Source organism: Acanthochromis polyacanthus, chromosome 5, assembly GCF_021347895.1.
Source record: "Acanthochromis polyacanthus isolate Apoly-LR-REF ecotype Palm Island chromosome 5, KAUST_Apoly_ChrSc, whole genome shotgun sequence".
In the NCBI taxonomy this organism is placed as follows: domain Eukaryota; kingdom Metazoa; phylum Chordata; class Actinopteri; family Pomacentridae; genus Acanthochromis; species Acanthochromis polyacanthus.
Window position 1 is genome coordinate 26,204,446 of NC_067117.1, and position 14,609 is coordinate 26,219,054.

The 14,609-nt window shown below is 39.2% G+C and overlaps 1 protein-coding gene across 2 annotated transcripts in view; it reads left to right on the top strand.

The window, feature by feature from the left end:
• Window positions 1–1,061: 1,061 nt before the first annotated feature.
• The window catches only part of cntn4 (contactin 4), a 174,816-nt gene continuing 161,268 nt past the window's right edge, over window positions 1,062–14,609 (top strand). The window contains exon 1 of one of the 2 annotated variants that reach the window (XM_022199057.2): window positions 1,062–1,840. The gene's annotated coding sequence lies outside the window, so the exon portion shown is untranslated. The remainder of the gene's footprint in view (window positions 1,841–14,609) is intronic. The other variant, XM_022199056.2, reaches the window with a different exon arrangement.

Below are 14,609 nucleotides of genomic sequence, written 5' to 3' on the forward strand. Positions count from 1 at the left end.
TTTCCATTAATCTTTGTTCTGGACCAGTCTTTCTATTTCCATATGTGTCCATCTCTCTTGGTTTCTGCTTCTATGCCCCTGCACCATGATGTTGCTGCTGGATCTTTTCCCTTGTGGGTTTCGTTTTAAAGCTGTTCTCGCTGTACTTCCTTGGTCTTTTCTTAAAGTGTGACCTATGCATCTCCATTTTCTATTTTTTTTTTTTCCTGCCACAGGTTTTGATTGGTTCCCTCCCAGACTGCAAGGTTTGCAATGTGGTCAAACTAAACGAGATATTAGCTTCCAACTGTCTGACCCATATAGCAGCACTGCCTTCACATTTGAGTTAAAAATTTGAATTTTCATTTTGGTTCTGATCGCATTTGACTCCCAAATATATTTAAGCATATTATATGTTGTTTGGTCTTTTTGGATTCTGATTTTCACGTTTTCCTCTGTGCCTCCATTTTTCCAGTTATATCTCCTGGATAAGTAAATGATACGTCCATAAGCTTTTCGAAATAAACACTGAAAACACTGTATTTTTCTCACATTTATGTGGTGAAGTAAGAACAATATTGTAGAGTTTTAAACTTAATCTTTATATTTGTCAATTGAATCTGCTACATTAATCATATTCCTCCACTGAAAAACACTTTGGGTCAGTGTCTGTTTTAAATGTGCCCTTTTACTGGACAGGACTTCTTTGGAAATGGGCAGTGAAATGAAAACCAAGAGGCTCCACATCACAGGTGAGGCATGGACAGCGTTGCTCAGGCCTCAAGCAGGGATGAGCAGCGAGTTGCAGAAATCCGGTTCAATTTTACTCCACACCAAGGGATTTTTATTTATTTCTTTTTGCACCCAACCAATGCTGACTCACGTGACATCACCTGAGGCAACTTAGGAGATATACTGAGCTGCTTCCTCTGGAGACACTAAAGACTTTAGCTATAACTTACAACTTTTTTTTATATATCTCACCCTCATATGGAACAGTACTTTCTGAAATCTACACAGACTCTGGCCCCAAATGTAACCAAACCACACATGCTCACGATCACATGTTTTACATTTTTTTACTTTGGATTTCACATATAACAGGCTTAAGAGTGTCAATGTGGTGCTATCCCCACTGCTGCTGACAGGTATTACCGCTTGTTTACCACAGTATAACAAGGTATTTGGTCCATCAGCATCCTCAGACTGCTTGGACATCCCAGCAGCAGCAGGAGGAGGAGGAGAGGAAGGAGTAGCAGCCTTGTAGTAGGAGAAGGAGGAGGGAGTCTGTTCCGCTTGGATGGCCGGAGCAGCGAGGAGGCTGGTCAGGAGAGGAGACAGACAAGACAGCCCTCTCCCTTTCTCTCTCTCTCCTTCCTTCTCTGGCTTTTCAGTTCTCCTCTTGCGTCCGTCCCGCTCCGCTCCAGCACGGTTCGAGGAGGAGGAGGGAGGGAGGGAGGCTGAGACTTGACGCATCGAAGTGAGTGCGCACACCGAGGCTTCACTTTCCAATATGCGACCTGCGAGACGCCACGCCGTCAGATACTTGTGCTACTGACACTGAGAGAGAGAGAAAGAGAGAGAGGGAGAGGGAGGGAGATAAAGGGAGAGAGAGGAGGAGAGGCAGGGATGGTGGTGCCGCACAGAACACCACAGCGCAGCTCGTGAATGTTGCGATACACAAAAGAAAGGAGTCGCATCTTTTTGTTTTTGCGCACAAGTCAGACGGAGGGGCTATTTTTGGCCGGGAGCGTCGCCGAGACTCGACAGTGATGTCTGTGTGCAGAATTTTGTTTGGTGACAAAATACGGATTAATCTGTGGCTGTGAATTCCTCGGAGACGTTGCAGCTGCAAGAGCAGGTAAGATTGTGATCTTTATTATTTTATTCTTCTTCTTGCCATTTCCTCCCCCACATGGTACCGAAACTTCACTATCTCTCAAGTTCGCTCCACTCACCACTCAGTGAAACAATTGAAGCCCCAGTCCTCATCCTAACTTTTTCATTCCTCCGAGATTACAATAAAGCCTTGACGCTGCGTAAAAGGACGCAGCCAGACGGGGATTGCCTTCTCGGAATTTCACCCTCCGCTGATCTCATTTCACTGTGTCTACTTTGTTGTGGGACTATCATGGTGGAAAGAAAGTAATCTGCGAGTGTGTGTGAGCGTCTCCCGATCGGTGCAGATGTTTAGTAATCCTCCGGCGTTGACCCTCCCTTCAATAATCCCTGTGGATTTCACTGATTACGCCTCCACCGCCTGCGCCGCCGCTGCTGCTGACCACCTACCGCGGAATCCGTCTAAAGTCCTGGATGCTGCGGGATTAAGCTGGAAAAACTTGAGATCCAGCCCTAATACAGCATGTATACACCCTCTAGATTCAGCCTTGAATAGCAGAATGTACATCCACGTCGATCTGTGCGCCTTTTGGATGAAAAAGTGCCCTTTAAACTTCCAAGATTTCAATCTGATTGAGTTCATGTTGCAGATCTGAATAAATCAGCCTTTCTGCCACTCCATCACTGCTCTAATGGTGCTCATCAGTGCATCTGTCAGTCACTCCATGAGCTGTCCATGCTGGAGTCCAGTGGCCAGCAAATGCTACGTAAACCTCCTTTTTAATATGTTTAATAGAGATGAGCGTCTGTGCAGTTTCAGCACATCTGCCACTCAAATGATAACTGAGGGCAGAGTTTTTCAGCTGTGGAAACATACAAATAAGCCTTGTATATATGTGTGTGTGTGTGTGTGTGTGTGTGTGTGTGTGTGTGAGTGTGTGGCGGCACAGTCGGGTGAAAATGTGTCAGTGTGATGATAACACCAGGCAGAGCTGACCATGTGCTGCACAGGAGCACCAATCTGTTGATGTATGTACATTGTTCATTCAACACAGACTGAGGAGCAGCTCCAGTGACTCTCCATGTGAGATCTTGTCATCTGCCTCAACAAGAGCTGAACTAAAGGTTAGAGAAAAAAATACGGAGAAACACTTCACCTTAAGAGGTTTCAGGATCGAGGATTATTCTTCTTCTCAGTCTTGAGTCAGCGTGCGATATCGCCCCGAAACAAGAGACTCTCATGAAACCCAAGCATAAATATTTAAGATTTTATTTATTTTTTTGTTAAAGGGCTAGGGAGTGGAGGGTAGATTGTGCATCTAATTTAACTAACAAACGACTAAAAACTTCCTGTGCAAGGATGCATAATAAAGACACAAACTGGGATACAATTAACTGCCTGCTGGCTTCAGCTCATGCTACACAAATGTTAATGGTAATTGCTGTGTAATCTGCCTTTGTTTGACTGGCATCTAATGATATCCGGCGGCTACTTGATGTGGTCGAGGCTCTCCCAGATGCAGCCTCACAGGAAAACAGCACTTTAATGGTTGGGGCGACATCCTGGAAGCATAGTGACAGAGTGCAGAAGTGACATTAAAAATACCCGGGGAAAGATGCATTTAGAGGCCCGGCATAAAAATTTCATCGCGCCGTTTCCTCAGAAAGTATCGAAGAAACGTGTCACCGTGGTCATTTTTATTTCGTGTCTGTTCAGGAACAGAAGGTGAGGAGAATGTGTGTTCCTGTGCAAAGTGTTTGGAGATACGATTTTTCAATGTGGGGCCTTTTACTCTTCACATTGACTTGTTTTGTCACCGGATATCCTGCAAGTACTGACATTACAGCCACACGGGCCTCTGCATTAGTCATGACTGGAGTCTCACCATCAGTCTGTTTTAGCAGAGGAGGGCTGTAAGTTGGGGAGACTTGTTGCTTCATCTTACACCTTGTTACGCCTCTTTGTGTACATTTGTTAGGGATGTGCACGTATTTGTGATGGAGATTTTCGGTTTGAGCCTCTCAGTTCAGCTCACATGCACAGAATAAATGCAGTCACTGAATGTGTTTCTGCAGGACTCAGTTTGAAACTCAATGTTCCCCCTTAGCGAGTTTAGCAGAGGGCCACATGTTGTTCGTTCCATGTGCACAGTGCAGCCTCATAGTTATGGCGACCACAGATCAACCAGAGCTTTAAGACTCTCTGCTATCATTAAACTCTGCTGTTGGGGACACTATGGTTTCCCAGTTAACTCCAATGGCAATGGTTTGGATGAAGGCTATACGCCGACTTTGTTCAGTGGTACAAATTAAAAGTGACTGCATTGCAAACCCAACTCCTCATGGTATTAAAGCAGCCTCTTGCTAGCAATTCACACCAGGTTGAAGCGATAAACACAGCAGGTGTTTATAAAGCAGCCATCATTCTCTGTTGTCAAGAACAAGGGTTTCAAACACATGCTGAAAGTAATGGAGCCCAGTTACAAAACATTTCATCCAGCAGGTCCTAGCAGCTCTTCAGACTCAATCGCAGGCTACAGTTGTCCCGGAGTTATCGAATGAATCTGCTTTGGAGTACAAATACAGTTAAAGCACAGTTAATTTTCTAAATTCTGCACGTTGATGGGTATTTATTATAACTTACTTATTAGAGAGAATATTTATTTTGATTTGCTTTTATAAATTTTGCTTTTTTAAAATCAATAAGTTGCAGCCAGTTGCAGCGGTATTGACAGGCTTGGTCTGTTCAGTAAACCAGTGCTTAATACAGAAAGAAGATGCAGTTTAATGTTGTGTGTTTCTTGTTTTCGGTAACAAAGACGAGCTAAACCATGACCTCAAACCTGACGTACATACAGAACCATGATATTTGTGTCCTGTTTCCCTTCTAACATTTGTTGACCAATATTAGTTGATGATTTACTGTTAATGAATATAACTATAGCAAAACACAGTTTCCCAAGTTCTCTAGAGCCATACTACCAAACCTTATGTTCTTGTAGCTCATTATTTCAAAGCACTTTGGACAACTGGACACAGAATACATGTCTTCAACTTCGGGACGGTTCAGGTTTAGTTGCTTTTAACAATTTTAGACGTTTGAAGACAGAAAAATACAAACTGGAGGCAAATCAGTCAGTTGACAGAAATTTACTTAGATTAGGAAAGAAATAATTCAAATTTGGTGGGTGTGTCTATGTGTCTCCTTTGTACTTGGTATGTGCAGAACCTTGAGACTACATATATTGTGAATGGGTGCTATACATTTAAAACTGCATTGAATTGATTTTGTGTTTTAAAATTCCTCTCAGATTTGCTGCTTTTCTTTCTCTTAAGTGATCGTAAATCCTTCTCGTTTAGCCGATTTAGCTGTGGGAATATAAATGGGCAAAATACAGGTCAGAAAATCAAAAGGAATAACATAAATGATGATTAATTAGTTATTTGGCTCAAGAAACGACTGTAAACTATGAAACAAAACATCACTGTATAATGACATGTTCACATGTATGCAAACTATGTTCCATTTACCAAAATAAAAAACAAAGAAATACTGTGATTTGTCATGTTTGAGAGGATGAAGCTATCACCAGTTGGGAATTTTAAAAGTGACAAAAAAGTAACAATTAACAACTTGCTTATTTTTTGTTGATTGAATAATTGACTAATTGTTGCAGCTTTTACTTGCCTGTGGACATTTGTTTTTTACTTTCTTCTGACATTTTATAAACAAAATGACTTAAACAGTTGAGAAAATAATTCACAGAATAAACAGTTATGAATATAGTGGTCAACTAAAGGCTGTATACAATGCATTTCATGAGGAAAGTCAAAAAAAGAAACATAATAATGGTTACTTGTGGGGTCTCGACCTCCACGCTGCCAACGCTGCTGCAGAGTTTCCATCTTTCCTGCGTCTGACCTCGTAATACATCTGTGTCATACAGACAGTGTAATATCTAACACAGTTGTATATTTGCAGCCACCTCGCAGATAAGGTTCAAATCACTCTTAGCAGGTTTGCATGATAAGCAGCAAGTCACTTGTTTAGCATGGCTGCTTTTTGGTGTTTTTTTTTTTTGCTTCTCTCTGCTGGATTTTCAAAGTAAACAGCGCTGTGAGATTTTCCTCAGCACCGTAATGGATGAGGAAGCTGCGGGTCCCTGATGCTACTTTACCAGTGTGCTGTGTGGTTTATGTATGCCATGCATTACTTGTTTGAATCTGGCATAATAGAGTTGTCTGACAAGCTGAGCCTGCGTGTGGTGAAGAAATCTCGCCCGTCAAGCAGAATCCTGGAGAAAAATACCGTTTCTTTTTCAGCCAAACTCTTCAAAAAAAAAAAAAAAAAAAAAGAAAAAAAAAAAGGTACGATAGTTGTGATTAGGCTGTGTTCCAGGAGTGTCAGCACACCAGCGAGCGAGATACAGAAAAGATGAATTTTGTTTTCACTGTTAGAAAGAGATTGTGGTTTACAGAGTCAGCGTGGAAGGAAACAAGAAAGTAATGTAGTGAACTCACAGCAAGCCTTACAGTTTTGTGCATTTTGCTTTCCCTTTCTGGATCTGCTAAAAAAAAAAAAGAAAAAAAAAAGAAAACACAATTACAGCAGCTTCTCTAAATGCGTTTCTTGCACAGCACAAAGCGGATTTCATTGAAACAAATCTTTCATCTGCATGGGGGTTACATGTAAAATCTTCCACCCACTAATGAAGAATTGTTGCTCAATTCAGCAAAGCGAGGTCATGAATAAGTGTAATTTACACAAAAATATGCTCCATTGTCACCATCAAACACAATTGCGTGCCTGATGCTGCGTCCTGGGAGCTCTCAGTTGTCAGGAATAGGCACACTTCAGTATATAGCAGAGCTCCTCCGTATTGTCTACCTATTCCCATGTCTGTGTTCATTTTTAATATTTAAATCTGAATTTTTTTTAATCCAAGATGGCTCAGCGCGACAGCTCTATCTGCTGCTCTATTTATCTAGTCTCATTGGTTCTGTAAATGCCCTATTTGTAATCCAATCATATTAGAATAATTTCCCTGCTTTGGCGATGCTTTATGATGCTGTGTCACTTCCAGGCCTTTGGTTTCAAGGCAGCGCGTTCCTTTGGGGTACGTCTTCACAGACTGCCTGAGCCGGTGATGTTTCGTAATTCAAACATTGTTGCACGCCGCCTCTCCCTGGGAATGGCTTTAATTGAGTGCTTAATAAGAGCAACGCCACACAGCAAACCAACTTCAGGGGGTATCTCAGCGCTGGGACTGCTACATTATTAAATGTACTTATATAAGGCCCGAAAACATCTTCCTTCTCCCCAAGCAATCGTGGGATGAGGCCAGATAAGAAACACTCCTTGTATGTGGGTTGGTTGCACATTTTCAGAGGTGCATTGTCCTCCGCTGGGTGTGGCTGTTGTGTGAGAGACGTCGTTCCTCCCTGATTTCGCACAAGAGAGGCACTTGATAAAACTGCACTCCCCGCAGGGCTTTGTTATTTTCTTTGTCTGAATCAAGATTAAAGGACTGAATAGAGCGGCTGGGATGACTCCAAAGAGCATTACAAATATACACTAAACATTGTCAAACTTTTTTTTGATGGTGGATTCATGCTGGTTAACAAACTAAACGGGTTATTGCAAACTGCAGGAGTGACACGTTGCAATTTTTCCTGTTAATTTCCTTTATATAGCTTTGAAATGCACGCTAAAGAAACAGTTGCTTTCTGTGGACAATTTTTGTGTTGATTGTATATCTTGATCTGCATTTCGTAAGAGCTTCAAAATAGCAATTATACACAAGATTTCAAAGGAAAGACTGCGTATTTCTTCAAAGTCTTGAGCTGACGGTACATGCAAAGAGTTTGTGAACACAAACCTGGAGCCTCACAGTAAACAGTGTGTCTTGATCATATTAAAACTAAAGGATTTTTTTTTAAATAAAAAGAGGAAATCTGGACAAAACATGGGATTAAGGTGAAGTGGCATGATTACATTTTACACTGGGGCTATGTCGGGGGGTTTTTACTCAATTGAGGTGACATTTTCACTGAATAGATAACTACTGTAGTTCATGTATTCATGCAGTCCAGAAAGTTGAAAGTGCATTCAGCCGATGCAACACAAGTTGAGCTGAATTATCAAGAGGCCCGTGAAAACAGTTGTCTGTCCTTCGTAGCTCTGGATGGACGTTGAGGTGGTTTAAACTTGACTTGGGCATCAGACTTGAAATATTTTAATAGACTTCATTGCAAAATCATGATCTGGAGGTTTGAACAGCATGAATAACATCGTTTGAATAGCATCCCTGCAGTGGGAGTCTGTTAAAAGATGCTATTGGCCTGAGTTTTTGGAAGATGGAAAGTGTTGGCTACTTGACTGATATTAAAGACGAATAGTCAGGAGAACTCGCCTTCTACTGCTTTCATTTTCACCATTCTTGCTTTCTGTTACTGAATCCAGCATTTTAACAAAGTACATTTTTAAACTACTTAAACCCCATAATGATAAAGCACAGATTCACTGCAACCACAATGTAATATTCATGTAAATGTAAAGCAGGCAGGAAAATGGAGGCAACACGTCAGAGGCTTACATTGCCTTGTGTGCACTGTGCTAGTTTAATAGTGTACTTGTTAATATATGCTATCATATGTTAATACCAACGCTAATTTGTTTGATTTGATTTCAAAAGATGAATAATCTTCACACAATTCTGCCCATTAGAGTTTCCTTTCAGATTTTGAGTTGTCACATTTAGCACAAATTGCAAAACCAGCAACGGAAAATACAGCGTCTAATGAATAAATACCTATTTAGCTTGTTAAGTTATTATAATGCAATGATAATGCAAGCAAACAAGCATTTTTTTCATTTATTTGTCTAGTTATTGTTTTTTTTCCCACCTGCAGACTGCTTTATCTTTTAAAAACAGTCTGCCACTTGCAAAAATGAAATATATTAAACATAATCAATAATAGATCTCATGTTTAGACTTGTTATTTTCATGAACAGATTTTATATTAAGCCACTGAAGAAATTAGATACGAAGATGAAGGAGACACTTTTGCTTATTTTCACACAGAGTGAGCGTTTCGTCTCAGATTTCTCTCGGCAGCAATAGGTAGATCAGTTTTTATTATTCAAAGCTAAAAATATACACATTTAGAGGCGTGAGCTTCTGCTGCTACAGTCTGCTGGTGTCTTGCTCAAGGACACCTTCATGGTACCAAAAGCCTCTGAGAGGCTTAAAGGACTTTGGATTTTGGTGCCTGTATTCTCTGTCTTTATGGTTATTTTGAAACTGATACAAATGCCTTTGATTTAAACTAATCAGACAGAATTACACAATGAGAGTCTGTCACCCACATGCATGAAAAGATGATTAACTATAATTAAGAAGTATATTAAACAGAAAATTGGAAATATGCCAAATAATGAACAGACACATTTCCCTGCTGCTCAGTGGATGTTTTCTAATTGGTAAAAAAGAAAAGAATAGGATGTTGTCTCAATTCATTATCATCACTTTCATTTAGTTGTTGATTGAATTTTTTTTTTAACATTTCTTTTTTTAAAAAAATTACCTCTCAGGTGTAACATTCCCAAACGTGCACAATCACATCTATGAATATTATCCTTAATATGAAATAAGCTCCGGGAGAACTTCAGATGTTACAAAGTGCAGGTGTTCAAAATCTCATCTGTTTTTCAAATGGAATAATTAGACATTGCAGAAAGGCGCTGTTTGTTTATCAGACCATTTCAGATGTCTGCGGTTCTGATAAATGAGATTCTGTAGTCATTGTATCAAAGTGCAATTAGCTGGCTCATCCATTTAAACCAAAGACAGCAGAGAATGAAAAAAAAAAAAAAAACCGAACAAAAATGATGCCCGTTTCGCTTCGCTGTGGAACACAACGCCATCTATTCTGGATAAGAAATGCAGACCCATTGTAGCGCCGTATTTGTGGGGGAAGGTCAATCAAGTTTGCCCTCCTTAGCCTGTATGTGGTCATTCTATTATCAGTGCATCAGCAGAATTTGAGCTGAAAATAAATATAGAAAGGGTGTACATGCACCAAGCAGTGACTGTGTGGCACGTCCTCATATCTCTTTTAAAAAAATGCATATCACTTGACTTCCCATAGACTTTTTGTCATAATGAGACAATTAACGTGTTGTGCAGTGAGTGGTGTACTGTGGGTTGTAGAGCCATTTGGTGCCAGCTGTAGAAGCGTAACTGTGTTAAAAATGCCCCTATGCAAGCAATTAAACCTGAGACTGTCTTTAATTAGGATACAAATACATTTTGAATTACCCTGCAATGTGTGGATATCTTTAAATTGAAAGACACAGCATCAATAACAGCCTAATTATCAAATGTAGGAATTCTTAGTGGAGCTCTAGTAGTCACAGGTAGCCTTTTATATGTTTTATGTTCACAGTTTTATTCCAACCAGCAACGATATTTGGTTTAGTTGACTTTCTGTGAATTATGAATCTTTAATTCTTGAAAGAACTCAATGCAGTATCTGTTTTTCTGCATATACTAGAATATATGTCATTTTATTGATTTTCTACGTACGTACAATCTGTATTATTAACACTCTCGCTTTTTCTGTTCATCAAAAAGCTATGCAGTACCACCGATATGTGCAATAATGTTATTCTTAGAGTTAGTGCTTATGTATATCTTGGTTTATTTTTAATTTTGGTCTTCATTCCGTAAATCTTTGCTATTGTAAAACACTGCACATTTCCCCACTGTGGAATTAATAAAGGCTTGTCTTAATTTCTAAGCCAGTCAGATTAACTATTAGTTTAAACCTCACATCTTGCGTATCCCCATGTTTTCAAAGAAATGCGTTTGGAAATGCAGGGCAGAATTTTTGATAACGATTGCGACCGTGTCCCTGTCAGATCAGAGAAGAATCACAACGACTTTGAAGTTTTTTTTCCTCTTAAAAAAAGAAATTATTTTGTTCAAGCTTGAGTTCATCTTTCTTCCAGACGAGTTCTCAACATCGAGCTGGCATTTGGCAGGATGATACAGTTTGGGAGAAGTCGCTCTCTAATTCTGAACTGTCCGAATTTGCCACCCACATCAGCAGTGATGTGGAAACACGGCAGAAAGCTCCTTCGTGGGGCTGTCACAGTTCGGCTTTATCACCACCAAAGCTGAGCAGATCCCCTATAATAGTGTCAAGCATAAAAAAAATACAGTGATGGAATAAAAGTAGCATGCCACAGGCCTATGGCGTATGTAAATTATTTCACAATAAAGGTGTTAATTCTATTTATTATTAAATCTATCGCAGCTAAACCTATTGTAAAGTAAATGTACAGCTGATAATTGTAAATGTACAGAAATATAATTAATTCAGTTTTCTGGTTAGTGGGGGGAAAAGTTAACATGTGATTGTTGTTGGAGCTAATTATAATACAGTGAAAGGAAAAGAACAGGAAATGATCAAGGCAACAATAGTAAGTGGAAAAGAATTGTGTTGATGTCGGCTGCTATAGCGCAGAAGGACCGCAGGTGTTTTTTATTGATTATAGCTCCGATTTTAATAGCCTTCATTGATAAAGTAATCTTGACAAGCTGTGATTGATCAGCATCTAAAGAGCACTACGTGGAAAACATCTCCATAAACAACATATTGATTACAGCAGCTGCCTGGACACCAGCTTCAACACACATCTAATAAAAAATCATTTGTACGCAAATTAAAACACAGAAATAGATGAATATAGTAGTTATCCCCCCCACGAGTATAGCTGTATTTACATGACTGATTGCCATGCTTTGGGCGCTAAAATGCTAAGAGACAAATGACATCATCCTTTGTTTCTTGGACTTCATTATTTCAAACAAGTAAATGGTGTAAACAGCAGAAGTTGATGAGAGCTGTGGAGAACAGGTACATGTTGCTAAAGTTGTTAAAGTAGTTGCATCATTTTTGAAACTCATGATAAATTACATTAATAATGTCTTTGTTTTTAGCTGTTTTTGTCCACAAATAACAGGAAAAGGTTTGCTGTGTTAAATGGAATACAAGCAAGAAGCTAATGTCAAGGCCGTAAACAAAACCCTGGATGTAAAAATCAACTGCTTTCTCCAGTATGCTTTGATTGAAGCTTATTTCCCCCCAGATTGTGTTTGTTTGTGACAAAAATACATACATCTCTTACCAGCCTATGCAAAACCATTTAACCAATCATATATTAGATTTGTCACCATGGTAATCAAGAAGGGTAATGATAATAAATAATCGTACTAGCGGAAATCAGACCATTGTGTTTCCTTCCAGAGGTTGTTAGACTTTAATATGTGATATTGATATTTTATTTGACATTTCAAAGCAAGACATTTACTGTTATACCTATTTTTCTTATCCTTTGCGTTGTGGTTGTTGTATGGGCTCATTTATATGCCGTTTGTTTTGTACGCTTGGCTTTAAAGTCTGCATTGTGTAACACCTTGAAACTTCGTTTTAGGGCAGTGCTACAAATAAAGTTAATGGCATTACTGATATTGTAATTGTACTCTCACTGGCTGGATTTGGGAACAGTCAGAAGATCTCTACCAGAGGATCTCAAACAGCGATCAGGCTCAAAAGGAGTCAAGAGATGACAAATTTAAGTTGGCAGCTGTCTGTGGAAGGCTTCAAAACCAAGCAATAAAACCATAAAATCAATTCCAAAACTAACTGGTAACTAGTAAAAGCCAGTAAGAACTGGAAAAATGCAGTCGCTTACACTGGAATGAGATTAAAAAAAGCCCAGCAGCAACATTTTGCGTTGACTGAAAGCTGTGAATGTTTCCTCTCACTGCTACTGGAGTAAAGTGCATATCGGTAACAGAGTGTGGAGGTGATGAATGTATGGATGACCTTTTCTAAGTCTGAAAAAGAGCGAAGGGATCTGACCTTAGAGATCAACCTGAGCTGAATGAAACAAGACTGTTCGACCTTTGTCACCTGAGACATGAATCAAAAACCACTCCAAGATATAAGACCTCTTGTTTAACAGAAGTGGCTGATGTGCTCAAAGCAGACAGAATAGGACTGGCATTATTTCTAGAAGGAGCGATTATGATGATCAGGTGAAGCTCCAAGCATGTTGTGAAGGGGTTTATTTTAACTCAAACCATATTCCTCTAAACCTAACCAATAACTGTGGGTGGATAAACCTCACCAAGTTAAATATATATAATAAATAAGGGCGCCAGTTTAATCCAAAACTGTGATATTTTTATAAAGTTGTTCAAACATGGACTTTGTGGTTTTTTGAAAGTGGTAACATTTGCTACTATGTTATACTTTTGCCTTTCCAGAAGACAGTATGTGTCTTTAAAACTGAGAATGCAGTTCAGTTGTATACAGCAGAGTTACTGGCATTTTTCCATCAACTTTTGATAAAGATATCTCTCAGTGTGCATCTCATGTATCTTTGTTTGCACTGTAAATATCAGATCTTGAAGCAAATCTATATATTCTACAGGGTTATGTCACGATTCAAATATAATCAAGCATAACTCAAGCCAAGGAGGAAATTATATTTTTTTCAGTATTCGTGGAAAACCAAACAACAAAGTGATTTATCCCATAATTTAAACTGTGAGACCTGATGTAGACTTGATATAAAAGTGGTTCACAGAAAGAAGAACACTAAACCTTGACCGTTTATTGCAGTATGCATGTAAAGATGTTTTTTGGACACTAAATATACACATCCTTCTAATATTATGTGTTTTATATTACCCTTCCTTTTATCAACTACATTTCTGTGTTCTGCTTCAGTGTCGTGCCAATTAATGCATGCAGCACACATGGGTGAAAGAGTATTTTCCATCTTCGTTTTGGTGGTGAAAGACAAATTTTAAAGAATAAATAAAAAATTTTGATCATCATGAAAACATTCACTGGATATTCTGATCATCTACTGTTAGTTTATAAAGCAAAAATATTGAAATTCCAGGTCAAGTTTCGACACGAATATTTGCTTCTTTTCCTTCATTTTGTACCAATATTATGTGAATATCTATGGTTTTGAACCTATTGAAGATATGTGTTAATACATTTTTTAAAGTGTTGCACTTTCATGGTCTTTCAGGAGACAAAAATGAATGAGTGCATAAATCTGTCTCCTTTCATGATGTTTTGCAGTGCCTTGTGAATGTGCTCAGAAAAAAAATCAAGAGCAAAGAACGCCATTATGTTTGGTGCCATTTGCACAGCATGTGAGCAGGAGCAGATTTCGTTCTAAAGCTTTCCTGTTTCTTTAACTTCCACTTTACTTTTGCTATATGGACATGTCATATAGTCACATAAATGTGGCTGCATTCATCCCTCACGGGTGTTAAAGACAGAGCTGATACCCTTCGTCTTATAGCTGAGCTGCTCCTTTGATCACTGCTGATTCTGTTTGGCTCTCCGCCCTGATATCGTTGGACGATGGATCTCTTAGGACCAGTGCAGTACATTAACCAAATGTGTTATCTCCTCCCAAGCTAATTTAATTCAAGTTGCGATCCTGCACCTCCTCCGCAAAGACATCAGTTTGCTCTTGAAACAAGCATTTGTAATAAATCGATTTTGGACTGCTCTCTGTATCGCTGAATTTTGGAGTGGCAAACAGTGTGCTGCAGTTAGAGGAAAGTTGATTTAATGGGTTATGCCCCTTCTGTGGCCAGAAACTGCAGCTGTAACTGAGAGCCACTGACTTTTATGGACATAAATAATTAGAAAGCAAATGCACCACTTCTTTGCTTGCAACTTTCTACCAA